Source organism: Temnothorax nylanderi, unplaced genomic scaffold (genome assembly GCF_030848795.1).
Source record: "Temnothorax nylanderi isolate EJ_2023f unplaced genomic scaffold, tnyl_v1.0 TNYL_tig0002_pilon, whole genome shotgun sequence".
Lineage (NCBI taxonomy): Eukaryota > Metazoa > Arthropoda > Insecta > Hymenoptera > Formicidae > Temnothorax > Temnothorax nylanderi.
In genome coordinates, this window is record NW_027249064.1 from 1,830,606 (window position 1) to 1,849,694 (window position 19,089).

At 41.1% G+C, this 19,089-nt stretch overlaps 1 protein-coding gene and 1 long non-coding RNA gene across 13 annotated transcripts in view; one reads left to right on the forward strand and one right to left on the reverse strand.

The window, feature by feature from the left end:
- Glurb (metabotropic glutamate receptor B) overlaps window positions 1-19,089 on the reverse strand; it is a 134,001-nt gene that overhangs the window by 49,879 nt on the left and 65,033 nt on the right. The gene's annotated exons all lie outside the window — the stretch shown is intronic.
- The window catches only part of LOC139768963 (uncharacterized), a 510,605-nt gene that overhangs the window by 31,776 nt on the left and 459,740 nt on the right, over window positions 1-19,089 (forward strand). The window contains exons 1-7 of one of the 4 annotated variants that reach the window (XR_011717465.1): window positions 8,445-8,910; window positions 9,166-9,288; window positions 9,544-9,664; window positions 9,975-10,026; window positions 10,094-10,337; window positions 10,437-10,560; window positions 10,833-10,977. This is a non-coding gene — a long non-coding RNA (uncharacterized lncRNA). Of the gene's footprint in view, window positions 1-8,443; window positions 8,911-9,165; window positions 9,289-9,543; window positions 9,665-9,974; window positions 10,338-10,436; window positions 10,561-10,832; window positions 10,978-19,089 lie in introns of those variants that run through there. The other 3 variants (XR_011717464.1, XR_011717463.1, XR_011717462.1) reach the window with 3 other exon arrangements.

Here is a 19,089-nt window from a genome sequence, read left to right on the forward strand (position 1 = left end):
TCTTTTTACAGTACATATATGAAATCGAGCAGTGTCTAAATACCTGATCGATCACTGCTTTATTGAGCCAAAATAATATGATATTGTTATCTAAAAAAATTGTTCCGCGACTTCGTATGTTTGATTCTCTGATCTACATATATTTCATAGTTTTGACAAAATGTTACATTGTATATAGATAGAGATCCGTTGTTGAGCCATATAAAATTTTTGAATCATCGTTGTTGAAAGTGATACGTGAATGAAAACATGTGATAGTATTTTTATCAGTTTGACAGAACTTACAGATTTCCGATATTGACCCTCTTGATAAAAAAGAACCAATATGACAGAGGGTTAGAAAAGAGAGCCTACTGTGACTTGGGGCGTCACACGAGACGCGTCGTTTCTAAGGTAACTCTTCGAAGTGAAGCCCTTCCCTTTTTCCTTTTTCCGTCTTTGTTCGCAGAATTGCTGAGTGGACGGAGAAAACTAACGAGTACTCTTTATTTAATTTTATTGACTATGTCTTCTTTTTTTAAAGAAACATTGTATTATTCTACTTGAGTTCATCGGTATTGCAAAAAATATGTATAAAGTAGTGTATAACGAGAAAACGAATTCTTCTTTACAAGAAATTATGCGCAAAAAGTTGCTTAGTTTTTTCATGATACAAAATATACTGCTATAAAACAAGTCGTAGTTTTCTTTTTGAGATAAAATGGAACATTGCGCAATGAAATATCGTGGAAATCTTGGAGATTTTGCATGTTATTCCTCTTGTGACAGTGTTCGATGATTCCGCGATGTTTGATATGTGATGTGTTCGAAGCAGCTATATCGTGACGTCGAAGGGGATTGTGTGCTCGTTTTAAAGATCAAAGCGCAAGAAAAACACTATACTTTTATTATGTTTCTAATTTTCTACATTTCGTGCTGCGTGTCTGACGTGTGTGCTTCTAATCGCGGATCGCGGTTAGTTTTCTCGTTATCAACGTGAAAAGCTTCCGAGTAAACTTTTGAGATAAAATTTCATGAGATCGGTGAGTTTAAATCATACGTTCTGCAGAGATGTAATATTTGAACTGTTTTTTCTGTCTTGATAAAAAAGGAAGACGACCGGAGGTACTAAGGTTTTAATTTTAGTAGCGTGTTTCGTATTAGCGTGTAAGATTAATTCGGATTCAGATATAACGATCGATTTTTTACCTTTATTATGTTTTCAAACGGACATTTTCGTAATATTTAAATAAACTATCACAATTAAATGTAAATGGATTTTAATAATTATACAATTATGACATTATGCGGAGTGATACATTTTCAAGTAAATAACGTAAATTGCAATATCATAAATATTGCTGTATTCTGAACTTCAATTAGCTTTGTTAGTTTTTAGCCAACATTTATATTTAATTGGAAAAGATATTACTTTTTTTTATGTTGAACGTAGCATTGTAACTTACTCATTGCGCAAAATTGCATTGATGAACATCTGTAAAATGAGTATTTTTAACGAGTACATTGTCAACCTCAATTTTTTTATTGCAATTTTATCAAAAAAACATGAACGGTTGTCACTTCGCGCCAGGCAACAAGCAAGGTGAAATCGATTTTTGCCGGTTTTTAACGAAACATTGTCAGCCATTCCCTCAGATACAATCGAAATTGTTCCCCGAGGATATATCATTTAATGCAATGCGTATCAACAATGTGAATTGCAAAGCGTCCGAAAATCTGGCAGGGGATATTTCTACAAATTGCATACGCGTGCTTTTTTGCGGAACGCGCGTATATTTTTAACTGCCGTACGTTTTGGTACTTTGTTCTCCCCTTTTGAGATAAAGTGAAATGCTATTTTTTGCAATATCGTTCGTTCATGGAGATAACGCGCATATCTCACGGAGCGGAAGCAATTCTGTGGGCAACGAATAACTGCCGGGGACGTTGGTACGCGTCGCGTGGACTACAGTTTTACCACGTTCCTTCCAAACGAGTGCCCCAACGGGAGAGCTCTTTCCGGTTATCGGCGTATGTTTATCGGGACTTTCGCTGGACCAGTGAAATTCTGTGCTTGAGATAAGTGCGAATTGAATCTGAATCTAAAATGTTTTATAACATCGTCGTACAATCAAATTCGCGAAATGTTTTATCAGAAGTATGCACATATATCAAAGTAATTATTTTAATTAATTTTAATTAATATTATTTATATACTTGACATTAAATAGTACTAATTTATTAATTAAAATTTGAGATTCTATAGTTTCTTCTTTGATACTTGATTTAATTTGAGATCTGGTTATTCGTACTTATTCGATGGTAAAAGAATTCATTACAGTGTTTAATTTATGGATGTGGTACGAATTAAAGTTTTTGTGCAATTTTTGTAAAGCTTCCCACATTGTAGCCTTCGGATATTTTTTGTTTTATTGTTGAAACGTGTTATTACCTCCTGATAAAACAATGTCGACAATGCTAACGCTTTATATAAAGCACAATAATAATCAATAAGATAAGAATAAAAGAGGAAATAAAAGTTGGTGTTTTAAAAAAATTAGAAGAAGAAATAACTTATTACTTATATTAAGTGACTGCAATCTCTGTACCACATGATTTATTTTAATGAACGAATAAAAAAAATTGACATGCCGTCCACTCTCATTTGTTGGTTATCAATTTGTTCGTTTTCTTTATGCATTACCCAGCGTAATTTATTGCTGTGTAAAATGGGAAATTTTAATGAGCTCGAAGATAAGTACTTACATTCCGTGGAGATCAAAAACGTTCGAAAAAATTCCATTTTGTACAATTTATTTTATTATATTTACAGTTTTAAGTATATCGTACATAGGATTTAATTAATTTTCAGTTATATCAATATACTATTATAATAAATCGATAAAAAATAATCATCTTATGCATAAATTTTTGTATAATAGGTTCGGTTACATCTATTAAATAGCGCGAAATAACTTATGATAATACTTTATCATTTCTGCTCAATTTGAAGCCTAAAAAATATGCTATCTGCATATTCATCGTTTTTCCGACGAATAAATTGTATGTGCTGATTCAACTTTTTCATGAATGCTTTTGAGATAGGTTAATCGTTCGATGGTCTCATGTGCGAAATAGCAAGCTATGTTGGGTCGCTTTTTCCGCGGTGCGGCTAGCCCCCGAGGGTCGAATTGATAAAATAGAGCAAAAGCTCCCATCGGTGCCATCTTGGAATGTCCCCTGAAACTGCGGATATATTTCACCAGTTGGTTTAACTGCGGTTTCCTTAATTTACCGAGAGGCTGTCGTAGTAAACGATAACTGACGTAAACCCCGAAATCTCCCTACGACTTCTTGTCCTCTTTCTTCCTTTTCCTCTTTTTTTTCAAATCAAAGGTACTTTTATCTTGTCGCTGGATACAATCAGATAAAATTGGATAAATTTCCACAAGAACGGTAAAAGACGCGTGTTTCGTGAGTGCATATCATTTGCAGATAGCGAATGGAAGTCACAAAATACACCGGAATCATTTTTGCTGAATGTTATTTAAAGGAGAGCGATGCTTTGATAACCACACATAAGTGTTAGTATAATAGTATCACATCTCACGTATGCGCGGAAATTAAAGTCGATTTCATAATTTCTTTTGTTCGAGCGTTTTAATTAAATTAAGGGGTTATTTCTGTTTCAAATGGTGAAAATGGCCAGGAAAGTTGTCACAAAGAACACCGTAAATAAGACATTGTAAAATTAAAAGCAAAATTAAGTCACTTAATTAAGATTTTATTAACGATCCAACGTGGTTGTTTATTTTTTTCCGATATGATTAATGCGCGCTTATTAACGATCGCAACGATTCGTAATCGACCGCAACATTATAATCGTCTACCGGCGCTGTTAATCAGCCGGCATTGAAGGAATTTATCGCCTTCTCATTTTCTGGCTGACATAGAACCAAAATGGATTTGGCCAGTAACAACTCAATAGGTGAATTCAATCTTGGTCAGAAGAAACGACGGAAACATCTCATAAGGTAAGGTCTATATTAATGACCAGAATTGAAGGTTTGTAAAGTAGTTAACATACAAAATAATTTGATCTGTTTATTTGCCCAAAGTAGGACTATTTTCTTTATATTTTCTCGCATATGTGCGAGATTGGAAAATCCCCATCCCCAATTAAATTCCAATCGCGCACGTTAAAACTCTCAATTCTACGTTTCCCAAATCTCAAGTGATCACTTTGAGGTATGGATTAACAAATACTAAATTGTAATACGGGTAGGTAGGACAACGGATAAAGTTAAGCGTGTAAAAAATGTCCCTCTCGTGGTGTGCCACCTTGCCGTGGTGAGAGGGCTCCCTGTATCAACGATCCACTGGGGCAGTACCTTCGGCTTTACCGAAGGGAGGGCCCGGTGGGGAGGTACAGGGTCTACGAGCACACCGTACCCTCCTCCCAGTTCGCTGGGAGTGAAGGGTACAATGGGGTCCGGCGCTCCCGTCGCGTTGTCTGCCGCCGCGAGGCATTACGCTTCGCGTATACGGTCCGTCGCGGGTCTCTCCGCGCCGCGAGACTATGTCGTCGGCTTCCCTCCCTTATACGCGTCGTCGCGGGTCTCTCCGCGCCGCGAGACTATGTCGTCGGCTTCCTCCCTTATACGCGTCGTCGCGGGTCTCTCCGCGCCGCGAGCCTATGTCGTCGGCTTCCCTCCCTTATACGCGTCGTCGCGGGTCTCTCCGCGCCGCGAGACTATGTCGTCGGCTTCCCTCCCTTATACGCGTCGTCGCGGGTCTCTCCGCGCCGCGAGACTATGTCGTCGGCTTCCCTCCCTTATACGCGTCGTCGCGGGTCTCTCCGCGCCGCGAGACTATGTCGTCGGCTTCCCTCCCTTATACGCGTCGTCGCGGGTCTCTCCGCGCCGCGAGACTATGTCGTCGGCTTCCCTCCCTTATACGCGTCGTCGCGGGTCTCTCCGCGCCGCGAGACTATGTCGTCGGCTTCCCTCCCTTATACGCGTCGTCGCGGGTCTCTCCGCGCCGCGAGACTATGTCGTCGGCTTCCCTCCCTTATACGCGTCGTCGCGGGTCTCTCCGCGCCGCGAGACTATGTCGTCGGCTTCCCTCCCTTATACGCGTCGTCGCGGGTCTCTCCGCGCCGCGAGACTATGTCGTCGGCTTCCCTCCCTTATACGCGTCGTCGCGGGTCTCTCCGCGCCGCGAGACTATGTCGTCGGCTTCCCTCCCTTATACGCGTCGTCGCGGGTCTCTCCGCGCCGCGAGACTATGTCGTCGGCTTCCCTCCCTTATACGCGTCGTCGCGGGTCTCTCCGCGCCGCGAGACTATGTCGTCGGCTTCCCTCCCTTATACGCGTCGTCGCGGGTCTCTCCGCGCCGCGAGACTATGTCGTCGGCTTCCCTCCCTTATACGCGTCGTCGCGGGTCTCTCCGCGCCGCGAGACTATGTCGTCGGCTTCCCTCCCTTATACGCGTCGTCGCGGGTCTCTCCGCGCCGCGAGACTATGTCGTCGGCTTCCCTCCCTTATACGCGTCGTCGCGGGTCTCTCCGCGCCGCGAGACTATGTCGTCGGCTTCCCTCCCTTATACGCGTCGTCGCGGGTCTCTCCGCGCCGCGAGACTATGTCGTCGGCTTCCCTCCCTTATACGCGTCGTCGCGGGTCTCTCCGCGCCGCGAGACTATGTCGTCGGCTTCCCTCCCTTATACGCGTCGTCGCGGGTCTCTCCGCGCCGCGAGACTATGTCGTCGGCTTCCCTCCCTTATACGCGTCGTCGCGGGTCTCTCCGCGCCGCGAGACTATGTCGTCGGCTTCCCTCCCTTATACGCGTCGTCGCGGGTCTCTCCGCGCCGCGAGACTATGTCGTCGGCTTCCCTCCCTTATACGCGTCGTCGCGGGTCTCTCCGCGCCGCGAGACTATGTCGTCGGCTTCCCTCCCTTATACGCGTCGTCGCGGGTCTCTCCGCGCCGCGAGACTATGTCGTCGGCTTCCCTCCCTTATACGCGTCGTCGCGGGTCTCTCCGCGCCGCGAGACTATGTCGTCGGCTTCCCTCCCTTATACGCGTCGTCGCGGGTCTCTCCGCGCCGCGAGACTATGTCGTCGGCTTCCCTCCCTTATACGCGTCGTCGCGGGTCTCTCCGCGCCGCGAGACTATGTCGTCGGCTTCCCTCCCTTATACGCGTCGTCGCGGGTCTCTCCGCGCCGCGAGACTATGTCGTCGGCTTCCCTCCCTTATACGCGTCGTCGCGGGTCTCTCCGCGCCGCGAGACTATGTCGTCGGCTTCCCTCCCTTATACGCGTCGTCGCGGGTCTCTCCGCGCCGCGAGACTATGTCGTCGGCTTCCCTCCCTTATACGCGTCGTCGCGGGTCTCTCCGCGCCGCGAGACTATGTCGTCGGCTTCCCTCCCTTATACGCGTCGTCGCGGGTCTCTCCGCGCCGCGAGACTATGTCGTCGGCTTCCCTCCCTTATACGCGTCGTCGCGGGTCTCTCCGCGCCGCGAGACTATGTCGTCGGCTTCCCTCCCTTATACGCGTCGTCGCGGGTCTCTCCGCGCCGCGAGACTATGTCGTCGGCTTCCCTCCCTTATACGCGTCGTCGCGGGTCTCTCCGCGCCGCGAGACTATGTCGTCGGCTTCCCTCCCTTATACGCGTCGTCGCGGGTCTCTCCGCGCCGCGAGACTATGTCGTCGGCTTCCCTCCCTTATACGCGTCGTCGCGGGTCTCTCCGCGCCGCGAGACTATGTCGTCGGCTTCCCTCCCTTATACGCGTCGTCGCGGGTCTCTCCGCGCCGCGAGACTATGTCGTCGGCTTCCCTCCCTTATACGCGTCGTCGCGGGTCTCTCCGCGCCGCGAGACTATGTCGTCGGCTTCCCTCCCTTATACGCGTCGTCGCGGGTCTCTCCGCGCCGCGAGACTATGTCGTCGGCTTCCCTCCCTTATACGCGTCGTCGCGGGTCTCTCCGCGCCGCGAGACTATGTCGTCGGCTTCCCTCCCTTATACGCGTCGTCGCGGGTCTCTCCGCGCCGCGAGACTATGTCGTCGGCTTCCCTCCCTTATACGCGTCGTCGCGGGTCTCTCCGCGCCGCGAGACTATGTCGTCGGCTTCCCTCCCTTATACGCGTCGTCGCGGGTCTCTCCGCGCCGCGAGACTATGTCGTCGGCTTCCCTCCCTTATACGCGTCGTCGCGGGTCTCTCCGCGCCGCGAGACTATGTCGTCGGCTTCCCTCCCTTATACGCGTCGTCGCGGGTCTCTCCGCGCCGCGAGACTATGTCGTCGGCTTCCCTCCCTTATACGCGTCGTCGCGGGTCTCTCCGCGCCGCGAGACTATGTCGTCGGCTTCCCTCCCTTATACGCGTCGTCGCGGGTCTCTCCGCGCCGCGAGACTATGTCGTCGGCTTCCCTCCCTTATACGCGTCGTCGCGGGTCTCTCCGCGCCGCGAGACTATGTCGTCGGCTTCCCTCCCTTATACGCGTCGTCGCGGGTCTCTCCGCGCCGCGAGACTATGTCGTCGGCTTCCCTCCCTTATACGCGTCGTCGCGGGTCTCTCCGCGCCGCGAGACTATGTCGTCGGCTTCCCTCCCTTATACGCGTCGTCGCGGGTCTCTCCGCGCCGCGAGACTATGTCGTCGGCTTCCCTCCCTTATACGCGTCGTCGCGGGTCTCTCCGCGCCGCGAGACTATGTCGTCGGCTTCCCTCCCTTATACGCGTCGTCGCGGGTCTCTCCGCGCCGCGAGACTATGTCGTCGGCTTCCCTCCCTTATACGCGTCGTCGCGGGTCTCTCCGCGCCGCGAGACTATGTCGTCGGCTTCCCTCCCTTATACGCGTCGTCGCGGGTCTCTCCGCGCCGCGAGACTATGTCGTCGGCTTCCCTCCCTTATACGCGTCGTCGCGGGTCTCTCCGCGCCGCGAGACTATGTCGTCGGCTTCCCTCCCTTATACGCGTCGTCGCGGGTCTCTCCGCGCCGCGAGACTATGTCGTCGGCTTCCCTCCCTTATACGCGTCGTCGCGGGTCTCTCCGCGCCGCGAGACTATGTCGTCGGCTTCCCTCCCTTATACGCGTCGTCGCGGGTCTCTCCGCGCCGCGAGACTATGTCGTCGGCTTCCCTCCCTTATACGCGTCGTCGCGGGTCTCTCCGCGCCGCGAGACTATGTCGTCGGCTTCCCTCCCTTATACGCGTCGTCGCGGGTCTCTCCGCGCCGCGAGACTATGTCGTCGGCTTCCCTCCCTTATACGCGTCGTCGCGGGTCTCTCCGCGCCGCGAGACTATGTCGTCGGCTTCCTCCCTTATACGCGTCGTCGCGGGTCTCTCCGCGCCGCGAGACTATGTCGTCGGCTTCCCTCCCTTATACGCGTCGTCGCGGGTCTCTCCGCGCCGCGAGACTATGTCGTCGGCTTCCCTCCCTTATACGCGTCGTCGCGGGTCTCTCCGCGCCGCGAGACTATGTCGTCGGCTTCCCTCCCTTATACGCGTCGTCGCGGGTCTCTCCGCGCCGCGAGACTATGTCGTCGGCTTCGCTCCCTTATACGCGTCGTCGCGGGTCTCTCCGCGCCGCGAGACTATGTCGTCGGCTTCGCTCCCTTATACGCGTCGTCGCGGGTCTCTCCGCGCCGCGAGACTATGTCGTCGGCTTCGCTCCCTTATACGCGTCGTCGCGGGTCTCTCCGCGCCGCGAGACTATGTCGTCGGCTTCGCTCCCTTATACGCGTCGTCGCGGGTCTCTCCGCGCCGCGAGACATTCATTACGCTTAATCGAATCGTTCATTTAAATGTTTCAGAAAATAACGACGCAGAAGATGACATCGGAGCAGCGAGGGAATCCTGCGAAGCTGACATCCCGAGCAGCCTGAGAGGAGGAGGAGGCCTAGGATAGGCATCGGGCATCGGCGTACCAACACTTCTGGTAAGTGTTACTTTTCATTTTTTTTTAAGATATTATAGAATCCCTCTTTGTGCTTATTCAGTTCCTACATTAAACCGTGTTTCGGAATTTAAATTAGTAAAAAAAGATGTTTTGAAAAATTTGATTCAAGTTGATTCTAACGTAGAAACCTTTTTCGAAGAAGTAATTTAAAATATAATATTAATCTGAATAACGAATAAGATGTTCGATGCGCGTGACACGTATTTAATCGATTCGATTATTTTTATGTTACAGAAAATATCCGCGCTGGAAGGAGCATCATCTTCGCATCGAGGAACCACGAGTGACATCCCGAGCAGCCTGAGAGGAGGAGGAGGCCTAGGATAGGCATCGGGCATCGGTGTACCAACACTTCTGGTAAGTGTTACTTTTTATTTTTTTTTAAGATATTATAGAATCCCTCTTTGTGCTTATTAAGTTCCTACATTAAACCGTGTTTTAAAATATAAATTAGTAAAAAGAAATATTTTGAAAAATTTGATTCAAGTTGATTCTAACGTAGAAACCTTTTTCGAAGATGTACTTTAAAATATAATATTAATCTGAATAACAAATAAGATGTTCGATGCGCGTGACACGTATTTAATCGATTCGATTATTTTTATGTTACAGAAAATATCCGCGCTGGAAGGAGCATCATCTTCGCATCGAGGAACCACGAGTGACATCCCGAGCAGCCTGAGAGGAGGTGGAGGCCTGGAAGAGGCATCAGGCGCCGGCGGAACAACATGCGGTAAATATAATTGGTTTATACATATTGTGTCTTTCGCGGAAAGTTTAACCAATCGGTTTTTCATTCGAATAGTAAAGATAGTCAGAGAGTAGAAATTAAAAAAGAGTTTAATCTTTTAAATTTTATTTTGAATTTTTGTGTTCAGTAAATAGAGTATACTTTCAAGAAATTAAACGTGTTTTTTTATTAAATTTATTTAATTAAAAGATATATAGAATTCCGTGTTTTACCTTCGGTAATTATTTTTCGAAATACAGACTGTCTCTTTTCTTCCCTGCTCTAATCTGGATTATGTGTTTGATTGTTACAGAATCATCGTAGCGACGTTGCAGATACAGCTCCGCTGCTGCGCATCGGTGTCGGTGAGTTTTAGCGTAGGGAAGTGTGGAGAAATAAGCGTAGGTAGGGACTTAGTTAAAACGTAGGTAGGGAATAATTTTTAATTATTTTCAGTAATTACATTCCCATTAAGCGAGAAAGGTCAAGAAACATTTCGACTATATTGCAACAACGTCGTAAAATTAATGCAATATAGCCGAAATGGCTTCTTGATTTTTCTTGCTTAATGGATGAAGTCACACTGCATTGCCACGAGTCTCAATGTGGCTCGAGACTCCTATCTGACCCGGAGGTGGAGGTGGATTTTGCGGCCGGAACAGCAGGAAAGAAAGTGGTGAGTGTAATTGATTTTTACGTACTATGTTACTTATGTCCAAAAATGTTCTATCTCTTCTGTCTTTACTTAATCGAATCGTTCATTTGAATATTTCAGAAAATAACGACGTAGAAGGTGACATCGGAGCAGCGAGGGAATCCTGCGAAGCTGACATCCCGAGCAGCCTGAGAGGAGGAGGAGGCCTGGGAGAGGCATCGGGCGCCAGCGGAACAACTTTGCGGTAAATATTATTTTTATTTCGTGTAAAATTTTTCCTGTTTATTCTCGAGTTGTTTTATTTTCCCGTGATTTAGAAATAATAATTAGAAGAAAAGAAGTAATTTAATATTGTAGAAATTTATCCTTGTAAAGATCCTTTTCGTAAAATGTTTCCTTATTTAAATTAATATCTAATTGAATAATAAAAAGTTTGATCTACATAGGAATTATGTTTCAAAACATTAGGTTTTTTGAACACCATTTTAATATGATATTTATGTTTGTATATTACAGATACAACGTAGCTACGTGGCAGATGTAATTCCGCTGTTGCGCATCGGGGTCGGTGAGTGATAAATTAATATGTCTGTTGAGGTAATTGATAACTGGATTTTACCAGTTGAAATAATAATATGACGTAAGATCCCATATATATTTATTGCTATAAAATAGAAGATTTCTTTCTAGTTAATTATCTAGATTATTCTAGATAATTATTTTAGAATCGAACAGTTTTACATCATTTGAAAATAATTTTAAAATAACATATTATACAAAAAATATATTTTAATAATTAGCACAATACAAAGAGATATTTTTATCAATTCTAATTGTGTGAAAAATTTATTATCCTTTCCGGATCTTGCGTCATTCATCTGAATTTTTCATCTCTGCATGCTTTTGAGATGAGATTTAGTAACGATGAATTTCGAATCGATGAATACACGTATATGGGCCTTAAATTCTATCGAATGGCGCGTCTAGCATTTTTCGCTTATTTAGTTTTAAATTATAAATAATAGTTTTAAATTAAAGTTTGTTCATATTATAAAGTTAGTATTTAAAATAATATAAAGTTTAATATATATATATAAAGTTTATAGTCATAATCGAATCTCTTCGAATTAAAACTGTCGATATAAAGATTTTTTTTAAATTCAAATTTGTTTTTTATTGAATATATATTTTAATTATTGAATATATATCTGAATTGCTACGAATAAACGTGCGCAAAGACTAAATGTGAAATTAATTCATGTTCTAAAGAAATTATTGTTATTGTTAATTTTTTAACTTTGTACTTAATTAATTTAATTAATATAATGGCCCCTTCGCGACGCGTTCGTGTTTCGCGGATCATACAAAAGCGTAAATTCTTACGCTTATTGCCGGCGATGATTAGCCGGCAGCAGAAGAAGTATTTCTTCTTGTTATCGATCTCTGGCTATATATGAGCCATGATACGGCCAGGTGTTACAAAAGGTGAGTCTCTGGCCGGAAGAAAGAAGACGAAAAGATTTTGATAAAAATATGGTTATTTAACAATATAAACTTAATAGATAAATAACAGTGAAGTTTAAGATTTTAAATACATGAAATAAAAAATTTAAATTTTATATATTAAAACATAATACGGATTGCACAATAAACTTGAATAAATTTTAGTAATGCTAAACGAGGTTTTAATATGATACTTATAATTAAACACAAAATTATCTTACACTACAAAAAGTGACTGTAACAGGAGATATTTTTCCAACGGTGAGATAAATTGGTTTAGAGCGTCTTGCTTAACATCAATCACAAATCTTTTGTAATTTTTGGATCCATGTTGTACCATTTATTACTGCATGTAGCATAATATTACCTTTTTCAAAAAAGGTAAAAAAAAGTGCCAAGTACACGCAATGTATTTTGTAAATTCAAAATTTAACCTAAGTGGTAGCTTTATATCTTTTTCACAAAATTATATTATCTAACTTAACTCAAGTGACATGTATTTCAAAAAAAAAGATGTAAAATCTTTAATTTCTTCTTCACAAAATTATATTACCTAACTTAACTCAAGTGACATGTATCTAACCTAAGTGGTAGCTTTATATCTTCTTCACAAAATTATATTACCTAACTTAACTCAAGTGACATGTATTTCAAAAAAAGATGTGAAATCTTTAAATTAAATTGCGCCAATTGTAAAGAGAATATGTATATTGCTTTGAAAGATAATTGTTATGCAACTACTTTAAAGAAATAAAACCCAAGTGGTATCTTCGTATTCCTATTCAAGGGTCTTCCTATTCTAAACCCAAGTGATAATAGCTTCTTAATTCTCTTTAACAATTTTTTAATATTACAAAGAATCATTTTAATTACAAAGAATTAAAGAAGTAACAGTACAAAATAAAAATATTTAATTAAAACAAAATAAATAAATTTTTCTTGTAAAAAAACTTGGCGCTGCTTTTTTACTCCTGTCGCATTCTTCCCTAAATTATGTTTATTGTTTTTTATTCAATCAAAAATCTTAGTACTAATGTTTAAATTTTAATGTTTAAATTTCAAAGTCTAGCAGCGCCAAGTTTTTTTACAAGAAAAATTTATTTATTTTGTTTTAATTAAATATTTTTATTTTGTACTGTTACTTCTTTAATTCTTTGTAATTAAAATGATTCTTTGTAATATTAAAAAATTGTTAAAGAGAATTAAGAAGCTATTATCACTTGGGTTTAGAATAGGAAGACCCTTGAATAGGAATACGAAGATACCACTTGGGTTTTATTTCTTTAAAGTAGTTGCATAACAATTATCTTTCAAAGCAATATACATATTCTCTTTACAATTGGCGCAATTTAATTTAAAGATTTCACATCTTTTTTTGAAATACATGTCACTTGAGTTAAGTTAGGTAATATAATTTTGTGAAGAAGATATAAAGCTACCACTTAGGTTAGATACATGTCACTTGAGTTAAGTTAGGTAATATAATTTTGTGAAGAAGAAATTAAAGATTTTACATCTTTTTTTTTGAAATACATGTCACTTGAGTTAAGTTAGATAATATAATTTTGTGAAAAAGATATAAAGCTACCACTTAGGTTAAATTTTGAATTTACAAAATACATTGCGTGTACTTGGCACTTTTTTTTACCTTTTTTGAAAAAGGTAATTTTGTACTGATATCACCTATTTTGTAGTGTTAAGCAAGGATCTGCAAAACATTTTTATTTTTTATTTTTTAATTATTCACAAAATTAGCAATACCAACAAATACATAAAAATTAATAATATTTAAGTAAAAGTAAATTATACATTTCTCACAAAAATTGAAGGAACACTAAATTTATCTTTAAAAATGAATAAAATTTAAATTTCAAGCTTAAAACCTCTACTTCCGAAAGATTACTATTATTCGTCCAATTTTTATTATGTCTAGACATAATTTTAATTCAGCGAATTTTTATTATGTCATGACATAATTTTAATTCTGCCGCTAGGGAATTTTTAAGTCGATTCTTATAAATCAAGCTTGAATTTGATGTCTAAGTGTCCCAGGTTGCCGATAACGAGGTCCACATAGTGCGCTCCATAGTTTTCGGTGTTCAGGTGTATTAATACCTTGAATTCGATGTCCACGTGTTCCAGGTTGCCGATGACGGGTTCCAGATAGTGCGCTCCATAGTTTTCGGTGTCCAGGTGTAATAATACGTTGAATTCGATGTCTAGGTGTCTCACGTTGCCGATGACGAGGTCCACATAGTGCGCTCCGTAGTTTTCGGTGTCTACGTGTATTAATACCTCGAATTCGATATCTACGTGTCCTACATTCAGATTTAAAGTTATTAATACACCTAGACACCAAAAACTACAAAGCACACTATGTGAACCTCGTCATCGGCAACCTGGGACACGTAGACATCGAATTCGAGGTATTATTACACCTAGACACCGAAAACTACGGAGCGCGCTATCTGGACCTCGTCATCAGCAACCTGGGACACCTAGACATCAATTTCAAGGTATTAATACACGTAGACACCGAAAACTACGGAGCGCACTATGTGGACCTCGTCATCGGCAACCTGGGACACCTAGACATCGAATTCAACGTATTAATACACGTAGACACCGAAAACTACGGAGCTCACTATCTAGACATCGTCATCGGCAACCTGGGACACCTAGACATCGCATTCAACGTATTATTACACCTGGACACCGAAAACTACGAAGCGCACTATGTGGACCTCGTCAGCGGCAACCTGGAACACCTAGACATTGAATTCAACGTACGATTACACCTGGACACCGAAAACTATGAAGCGCACTATCTGGATCCCGTCATTGGCAACCTGGGACACGTGGATATCGAATTCAAGGTATTAATACACGTAGACACCGAAAACTACGGAGCGCACTATGTGGACCTCGTCATCGGCAACCTGGGACACCTAGACATCGAATTCAACGTACGATTACACCTGGACACAGAAAACAATGAAGCGCACTATCTGGATCCTGTCATCGGCAACCTGGGACACGTGGACATCAAATTCAAAGTATTAATACACGTAGACACCGAAAACTACGGAGCGCACTATGTGGACCTCGTCATCGGCAACCTGGGACACGTAGACATCGAATTCAACGTATTATTACACCTGGACACCGAAAACTATGAAGCGCACTATCTGGACCTCGTCATCGGCAACCTGGGATACCTAGACGTCGAATTCAAGCTTGATTCATAAGAATCGACTTAAAAATTCCCTAGCGGCACTTTCTGCCAAGCGTAGAGAACCTTCTTTTCCGGCAGCGGTGGTAATACGATGTAAGGATACGAAATCTCTCCAGATAAACATGAAGCAATTGACTCAATATGTATTATATACCTAATACCTAATTTACCTAAATAGAAATCTTCCTCCTGACCGATAAGTCTATCGACCTTATTTAATTTGCCTACTAGATCGATCGAAATACGCGCGCGATATCGAAACTGGCGATACCTGCGCCGCCAGCGTCGAAAAAGTGAAAGTGACATTTTCTGATATATATATGTTATATTGATTGAGAGACGACGACGTATCTCCGTATCTTAAAAATAAATTTTCACATTTGGACTTTGCGTCGCAATATCTCCGCTCGTAGGGCACGTAGCGGAAAATATTATAGGAGATACCCCCCCAAAGTCGACCCCAAGCTATCGATCAAGCCTACTTAGAACTTGATCCGTTCACTCGTTATCGAGATCTCAACATCTTGGGTACTCGCAACCCGTCGCGTCGCGTAAAAGAGTCACGGTCGGTCTCGCTCCGCGTGTACTTGGCACGAGACACTACCGTGTCTCTTGATATAAATGAAGAAGTGGATAAACGTATATTTTATGAATAAACAGCATATATTCATAAAATAAATCAGTAACTTAAAAATTTGTTACGCATTTTATTTATATTTATATTATATTGTAGTTGACACGTAAAACATATTAAATTAATATATAGAAAGAAAATTGACGGAAAGAAATATGCAATTTCATCCGTTCTGTTTAATTTATTACAACACATTTATTATTAATAGAAAAATATATGCATTGCATTATATTAGGTGATTTAATTATGATAGAAATTACCTTATTTTATTTCATACATTGATGAAAGTCACGTAAGAAGGTACATTGAACCATTTGTTATCACCCATTTCTTCCCGTCTCGTTTGTCGACGTCTATCGTGATCACGGATCGTAATGCGGGTTGCCGAAATTTATGCGATCAAATATCTAACGTGAATGGATGTCAAAGGAGTCAAACACGTGCGGTCGCTGTCTTTTGTTCAGAGGAGATAAAAAAATGACAAATATTGATGACAAAGAATCCTATTTTTTAGACAGTGATTTTTTCGATTGTTCGTACGACTTTGAAATGTGATCTTATTTTTTACCTATCTCAATTTTATTGCTTTGCATTTATCTTATTTATTGATATTGAATGTTCTCTAAATTTTGTATGCATGCGATGACAAAATTGTCGAGAAGGATAATGAAATAAAATACAAGATAATAAATGAACGTTGACAACGCTGTGTGACTGTAGAAACACTAGAAACAATCTTCACAATTATACGCGAGTACTTGTGATTAATTCACATAACTATATTTTTATTTAACTGGAGTTTTTTTCCAAATAGAGAAATTTCTAAAAATGAAAAGATTAAATAGTTCCCGTGTGTGGCCACCGACTTGTCAAACTAAACGGTTACATTCTACAGCTCACACAGTAAATAGTTCTCATTCGCAGATCTTGCAGTTTTATAGGAGACAAAAGGTATATAGCAATATAACAAATATTGTGAGAAATTTCAACCCCAATGGCAAGTTACTCTGCTGTGATCTCGAGCTGTTAAAATTGTCAGCTAAAAAGTTTTGTATCATCATGACATAGATAACTGATGATAATAATTCGTTTTTCCGTAACAATAAAGTACGCATTGAAACTTTAAACTCGCGGCACAGACGGACACGAAATATCGGAGAAAATTTTCGCGGTCTTCCAACGTTATTGTGAGAATAAGATCTACTAAGAATGACTATTTCTTTCAGACAACGGTGTAAAGTTTCCAAGGTATAATTATCCATTATGGCAACCCTAACTCGTGCTTATGTAATCCCGGATCTCCTTCAAATTTATACAGCTAATACAACCCGGGTGTACGTTTTCACTCCGTATTTATTAACGTCAAGATTATATCGTCCGTATAATGGAGTCGTGCCAAGTCGTTCTGTAACAAAATTTAATAACTAGGATCATAAAGACAGGGCATCTATGAAGTAGAATCTAGTGACTAATACTTTTTCTCATTACAGCAAAAGAGTGAGCGAATACTAAATTAAACAGTCATTTAAATTTATGCGCTTCATGCTGTACTAATACGCGCTAATGCACTGTGCAATTTTTAATTCTAAAATTACACGTCAAAACCATAACTGACGCGCTAATATACATTATTTACTGTGATCAGTTTCAAATTAATTTAAATTTATTGCGCATAATGTGAAAATAAACTCTTATAATCGTTGCATTTATTTTTCTTTGATCATTGAATTATAATTATTTACGACTGAATTGAATTGCACCATTTTTTATTATAACTGAGACTTTCCTGTATTTAATTAACGCATAAAATACATAAATAATAACAAATAAAACTTTAAGGAAAAATCTGTTATGGTACCTATTGGCATCTCTTTTGAATATGAATAATGCATATGTGCGTATACATCGTGATATACACCGTCTGCGCCAAACTTTTGATCACTTGCACGAATCGTAAGTAGTTGCGAAGTTAATTTGTTTTTCCAAATTAGCGTTTAAATTGAACATTTTTGTTCCAATGTATATAGCATACGTTTTTCATTTTGTACCAGATAGATCATATTTTCCCTTTTTTTTCTTTTGAAAGCTATCCGTATGCAATGAACGTTGCAAATTGTGATGCATGTCCTCTGAAATATCGCGCATGCTGGGTTTTAATGAAAAACGGGAGTAAAAAGATATTCAAATTTTTCAACCCAAAAGATTACAACGCTTTGGAATCTGTAAGGTACACTTAGAATTGAATATAATAGTTATAATTGGAACATATAATTGGAAAAAGTGGAGACACGTATAGATAACTTTTCTATTTTTACATATAATGTGATCAAATTTAACTTTTTTCATTTAACTACATTCAGCAAACTTATTAGCAAATGATAAAGACTATTAACTATTTTTTTGCTGATACACAAAACATCTAGAAATTATCATAATATAAAAATTAGTAAATTAAGTAATAATCGAGTATACAAATTAGTATTAGCATAATACGCTCATTAGAAACTTAACGATTATAGGAATGCTAATTTTTATTGCAGAATGATTTTTTTTTTTAAATAATTCAGGTAACTTTTAATTATCAAAAAAATTACTTTTAATGAAGACCGTTTGTAATTTTCTCTTATCTTTTGCTGCCTCAAGTGGGATAAACAGATATCTGTGGAGATGTATGATCTTGTAAGTCTGTAGCAAAAACTTTTTGATCATGCTACGTTAGGGAAGTAGGACGAAAGTAGAATTAAGAATGTGCGTCGCGCGGCAAATGTAGTAAAGAAAAATAATTAACGAGTAGCGCGGGGAAGTAAATAGAGCACCATAAAATAGAGCTAACTGTGGATAGCATATATATATCACGAATTAAGATAGAAATATAGTGCCTTTCTGCGCAATTTTTAAGTGAGTTTTTCAAGCTGTACTCGTAACCTTTTACGCATGTCGGTCATGTTTGTTGTAACTGTCGAATATGCAGAGCATTTGACTTCACGTATTACAAATTTTACGTATTTCCTGCGAGACCAATTCGATACGTCATGCATAATCCTTACGCCAAGAGCAGTCAAGTTTTCAAACGATTAGCTGTTGTGAATAAAATTGTCCACGTGCTTACGTATATCTCACGCAGGAGACATGACATTTTATCTCCCGGAGTGCATTGAAATTCATAAACCGAACTAGGATTTTCTACTTCACCGCTTAGAATCAACGGATGGCTGCGACTCGCTTTCCGCTGCTTGATTTTTTAGCAGCCATCCTTACATCATTCGGAAGTCACGTCTCTCTTTTTTACGTGCAAGAAGAGATAGGACTACCCTGAAAAGACCGTGAGCGAGGATTTTTATTTAAATTTATCTCGGAAAGAGAATTTTTAAAAAATCGCTCTCTATGAGCACGTAAAGGCG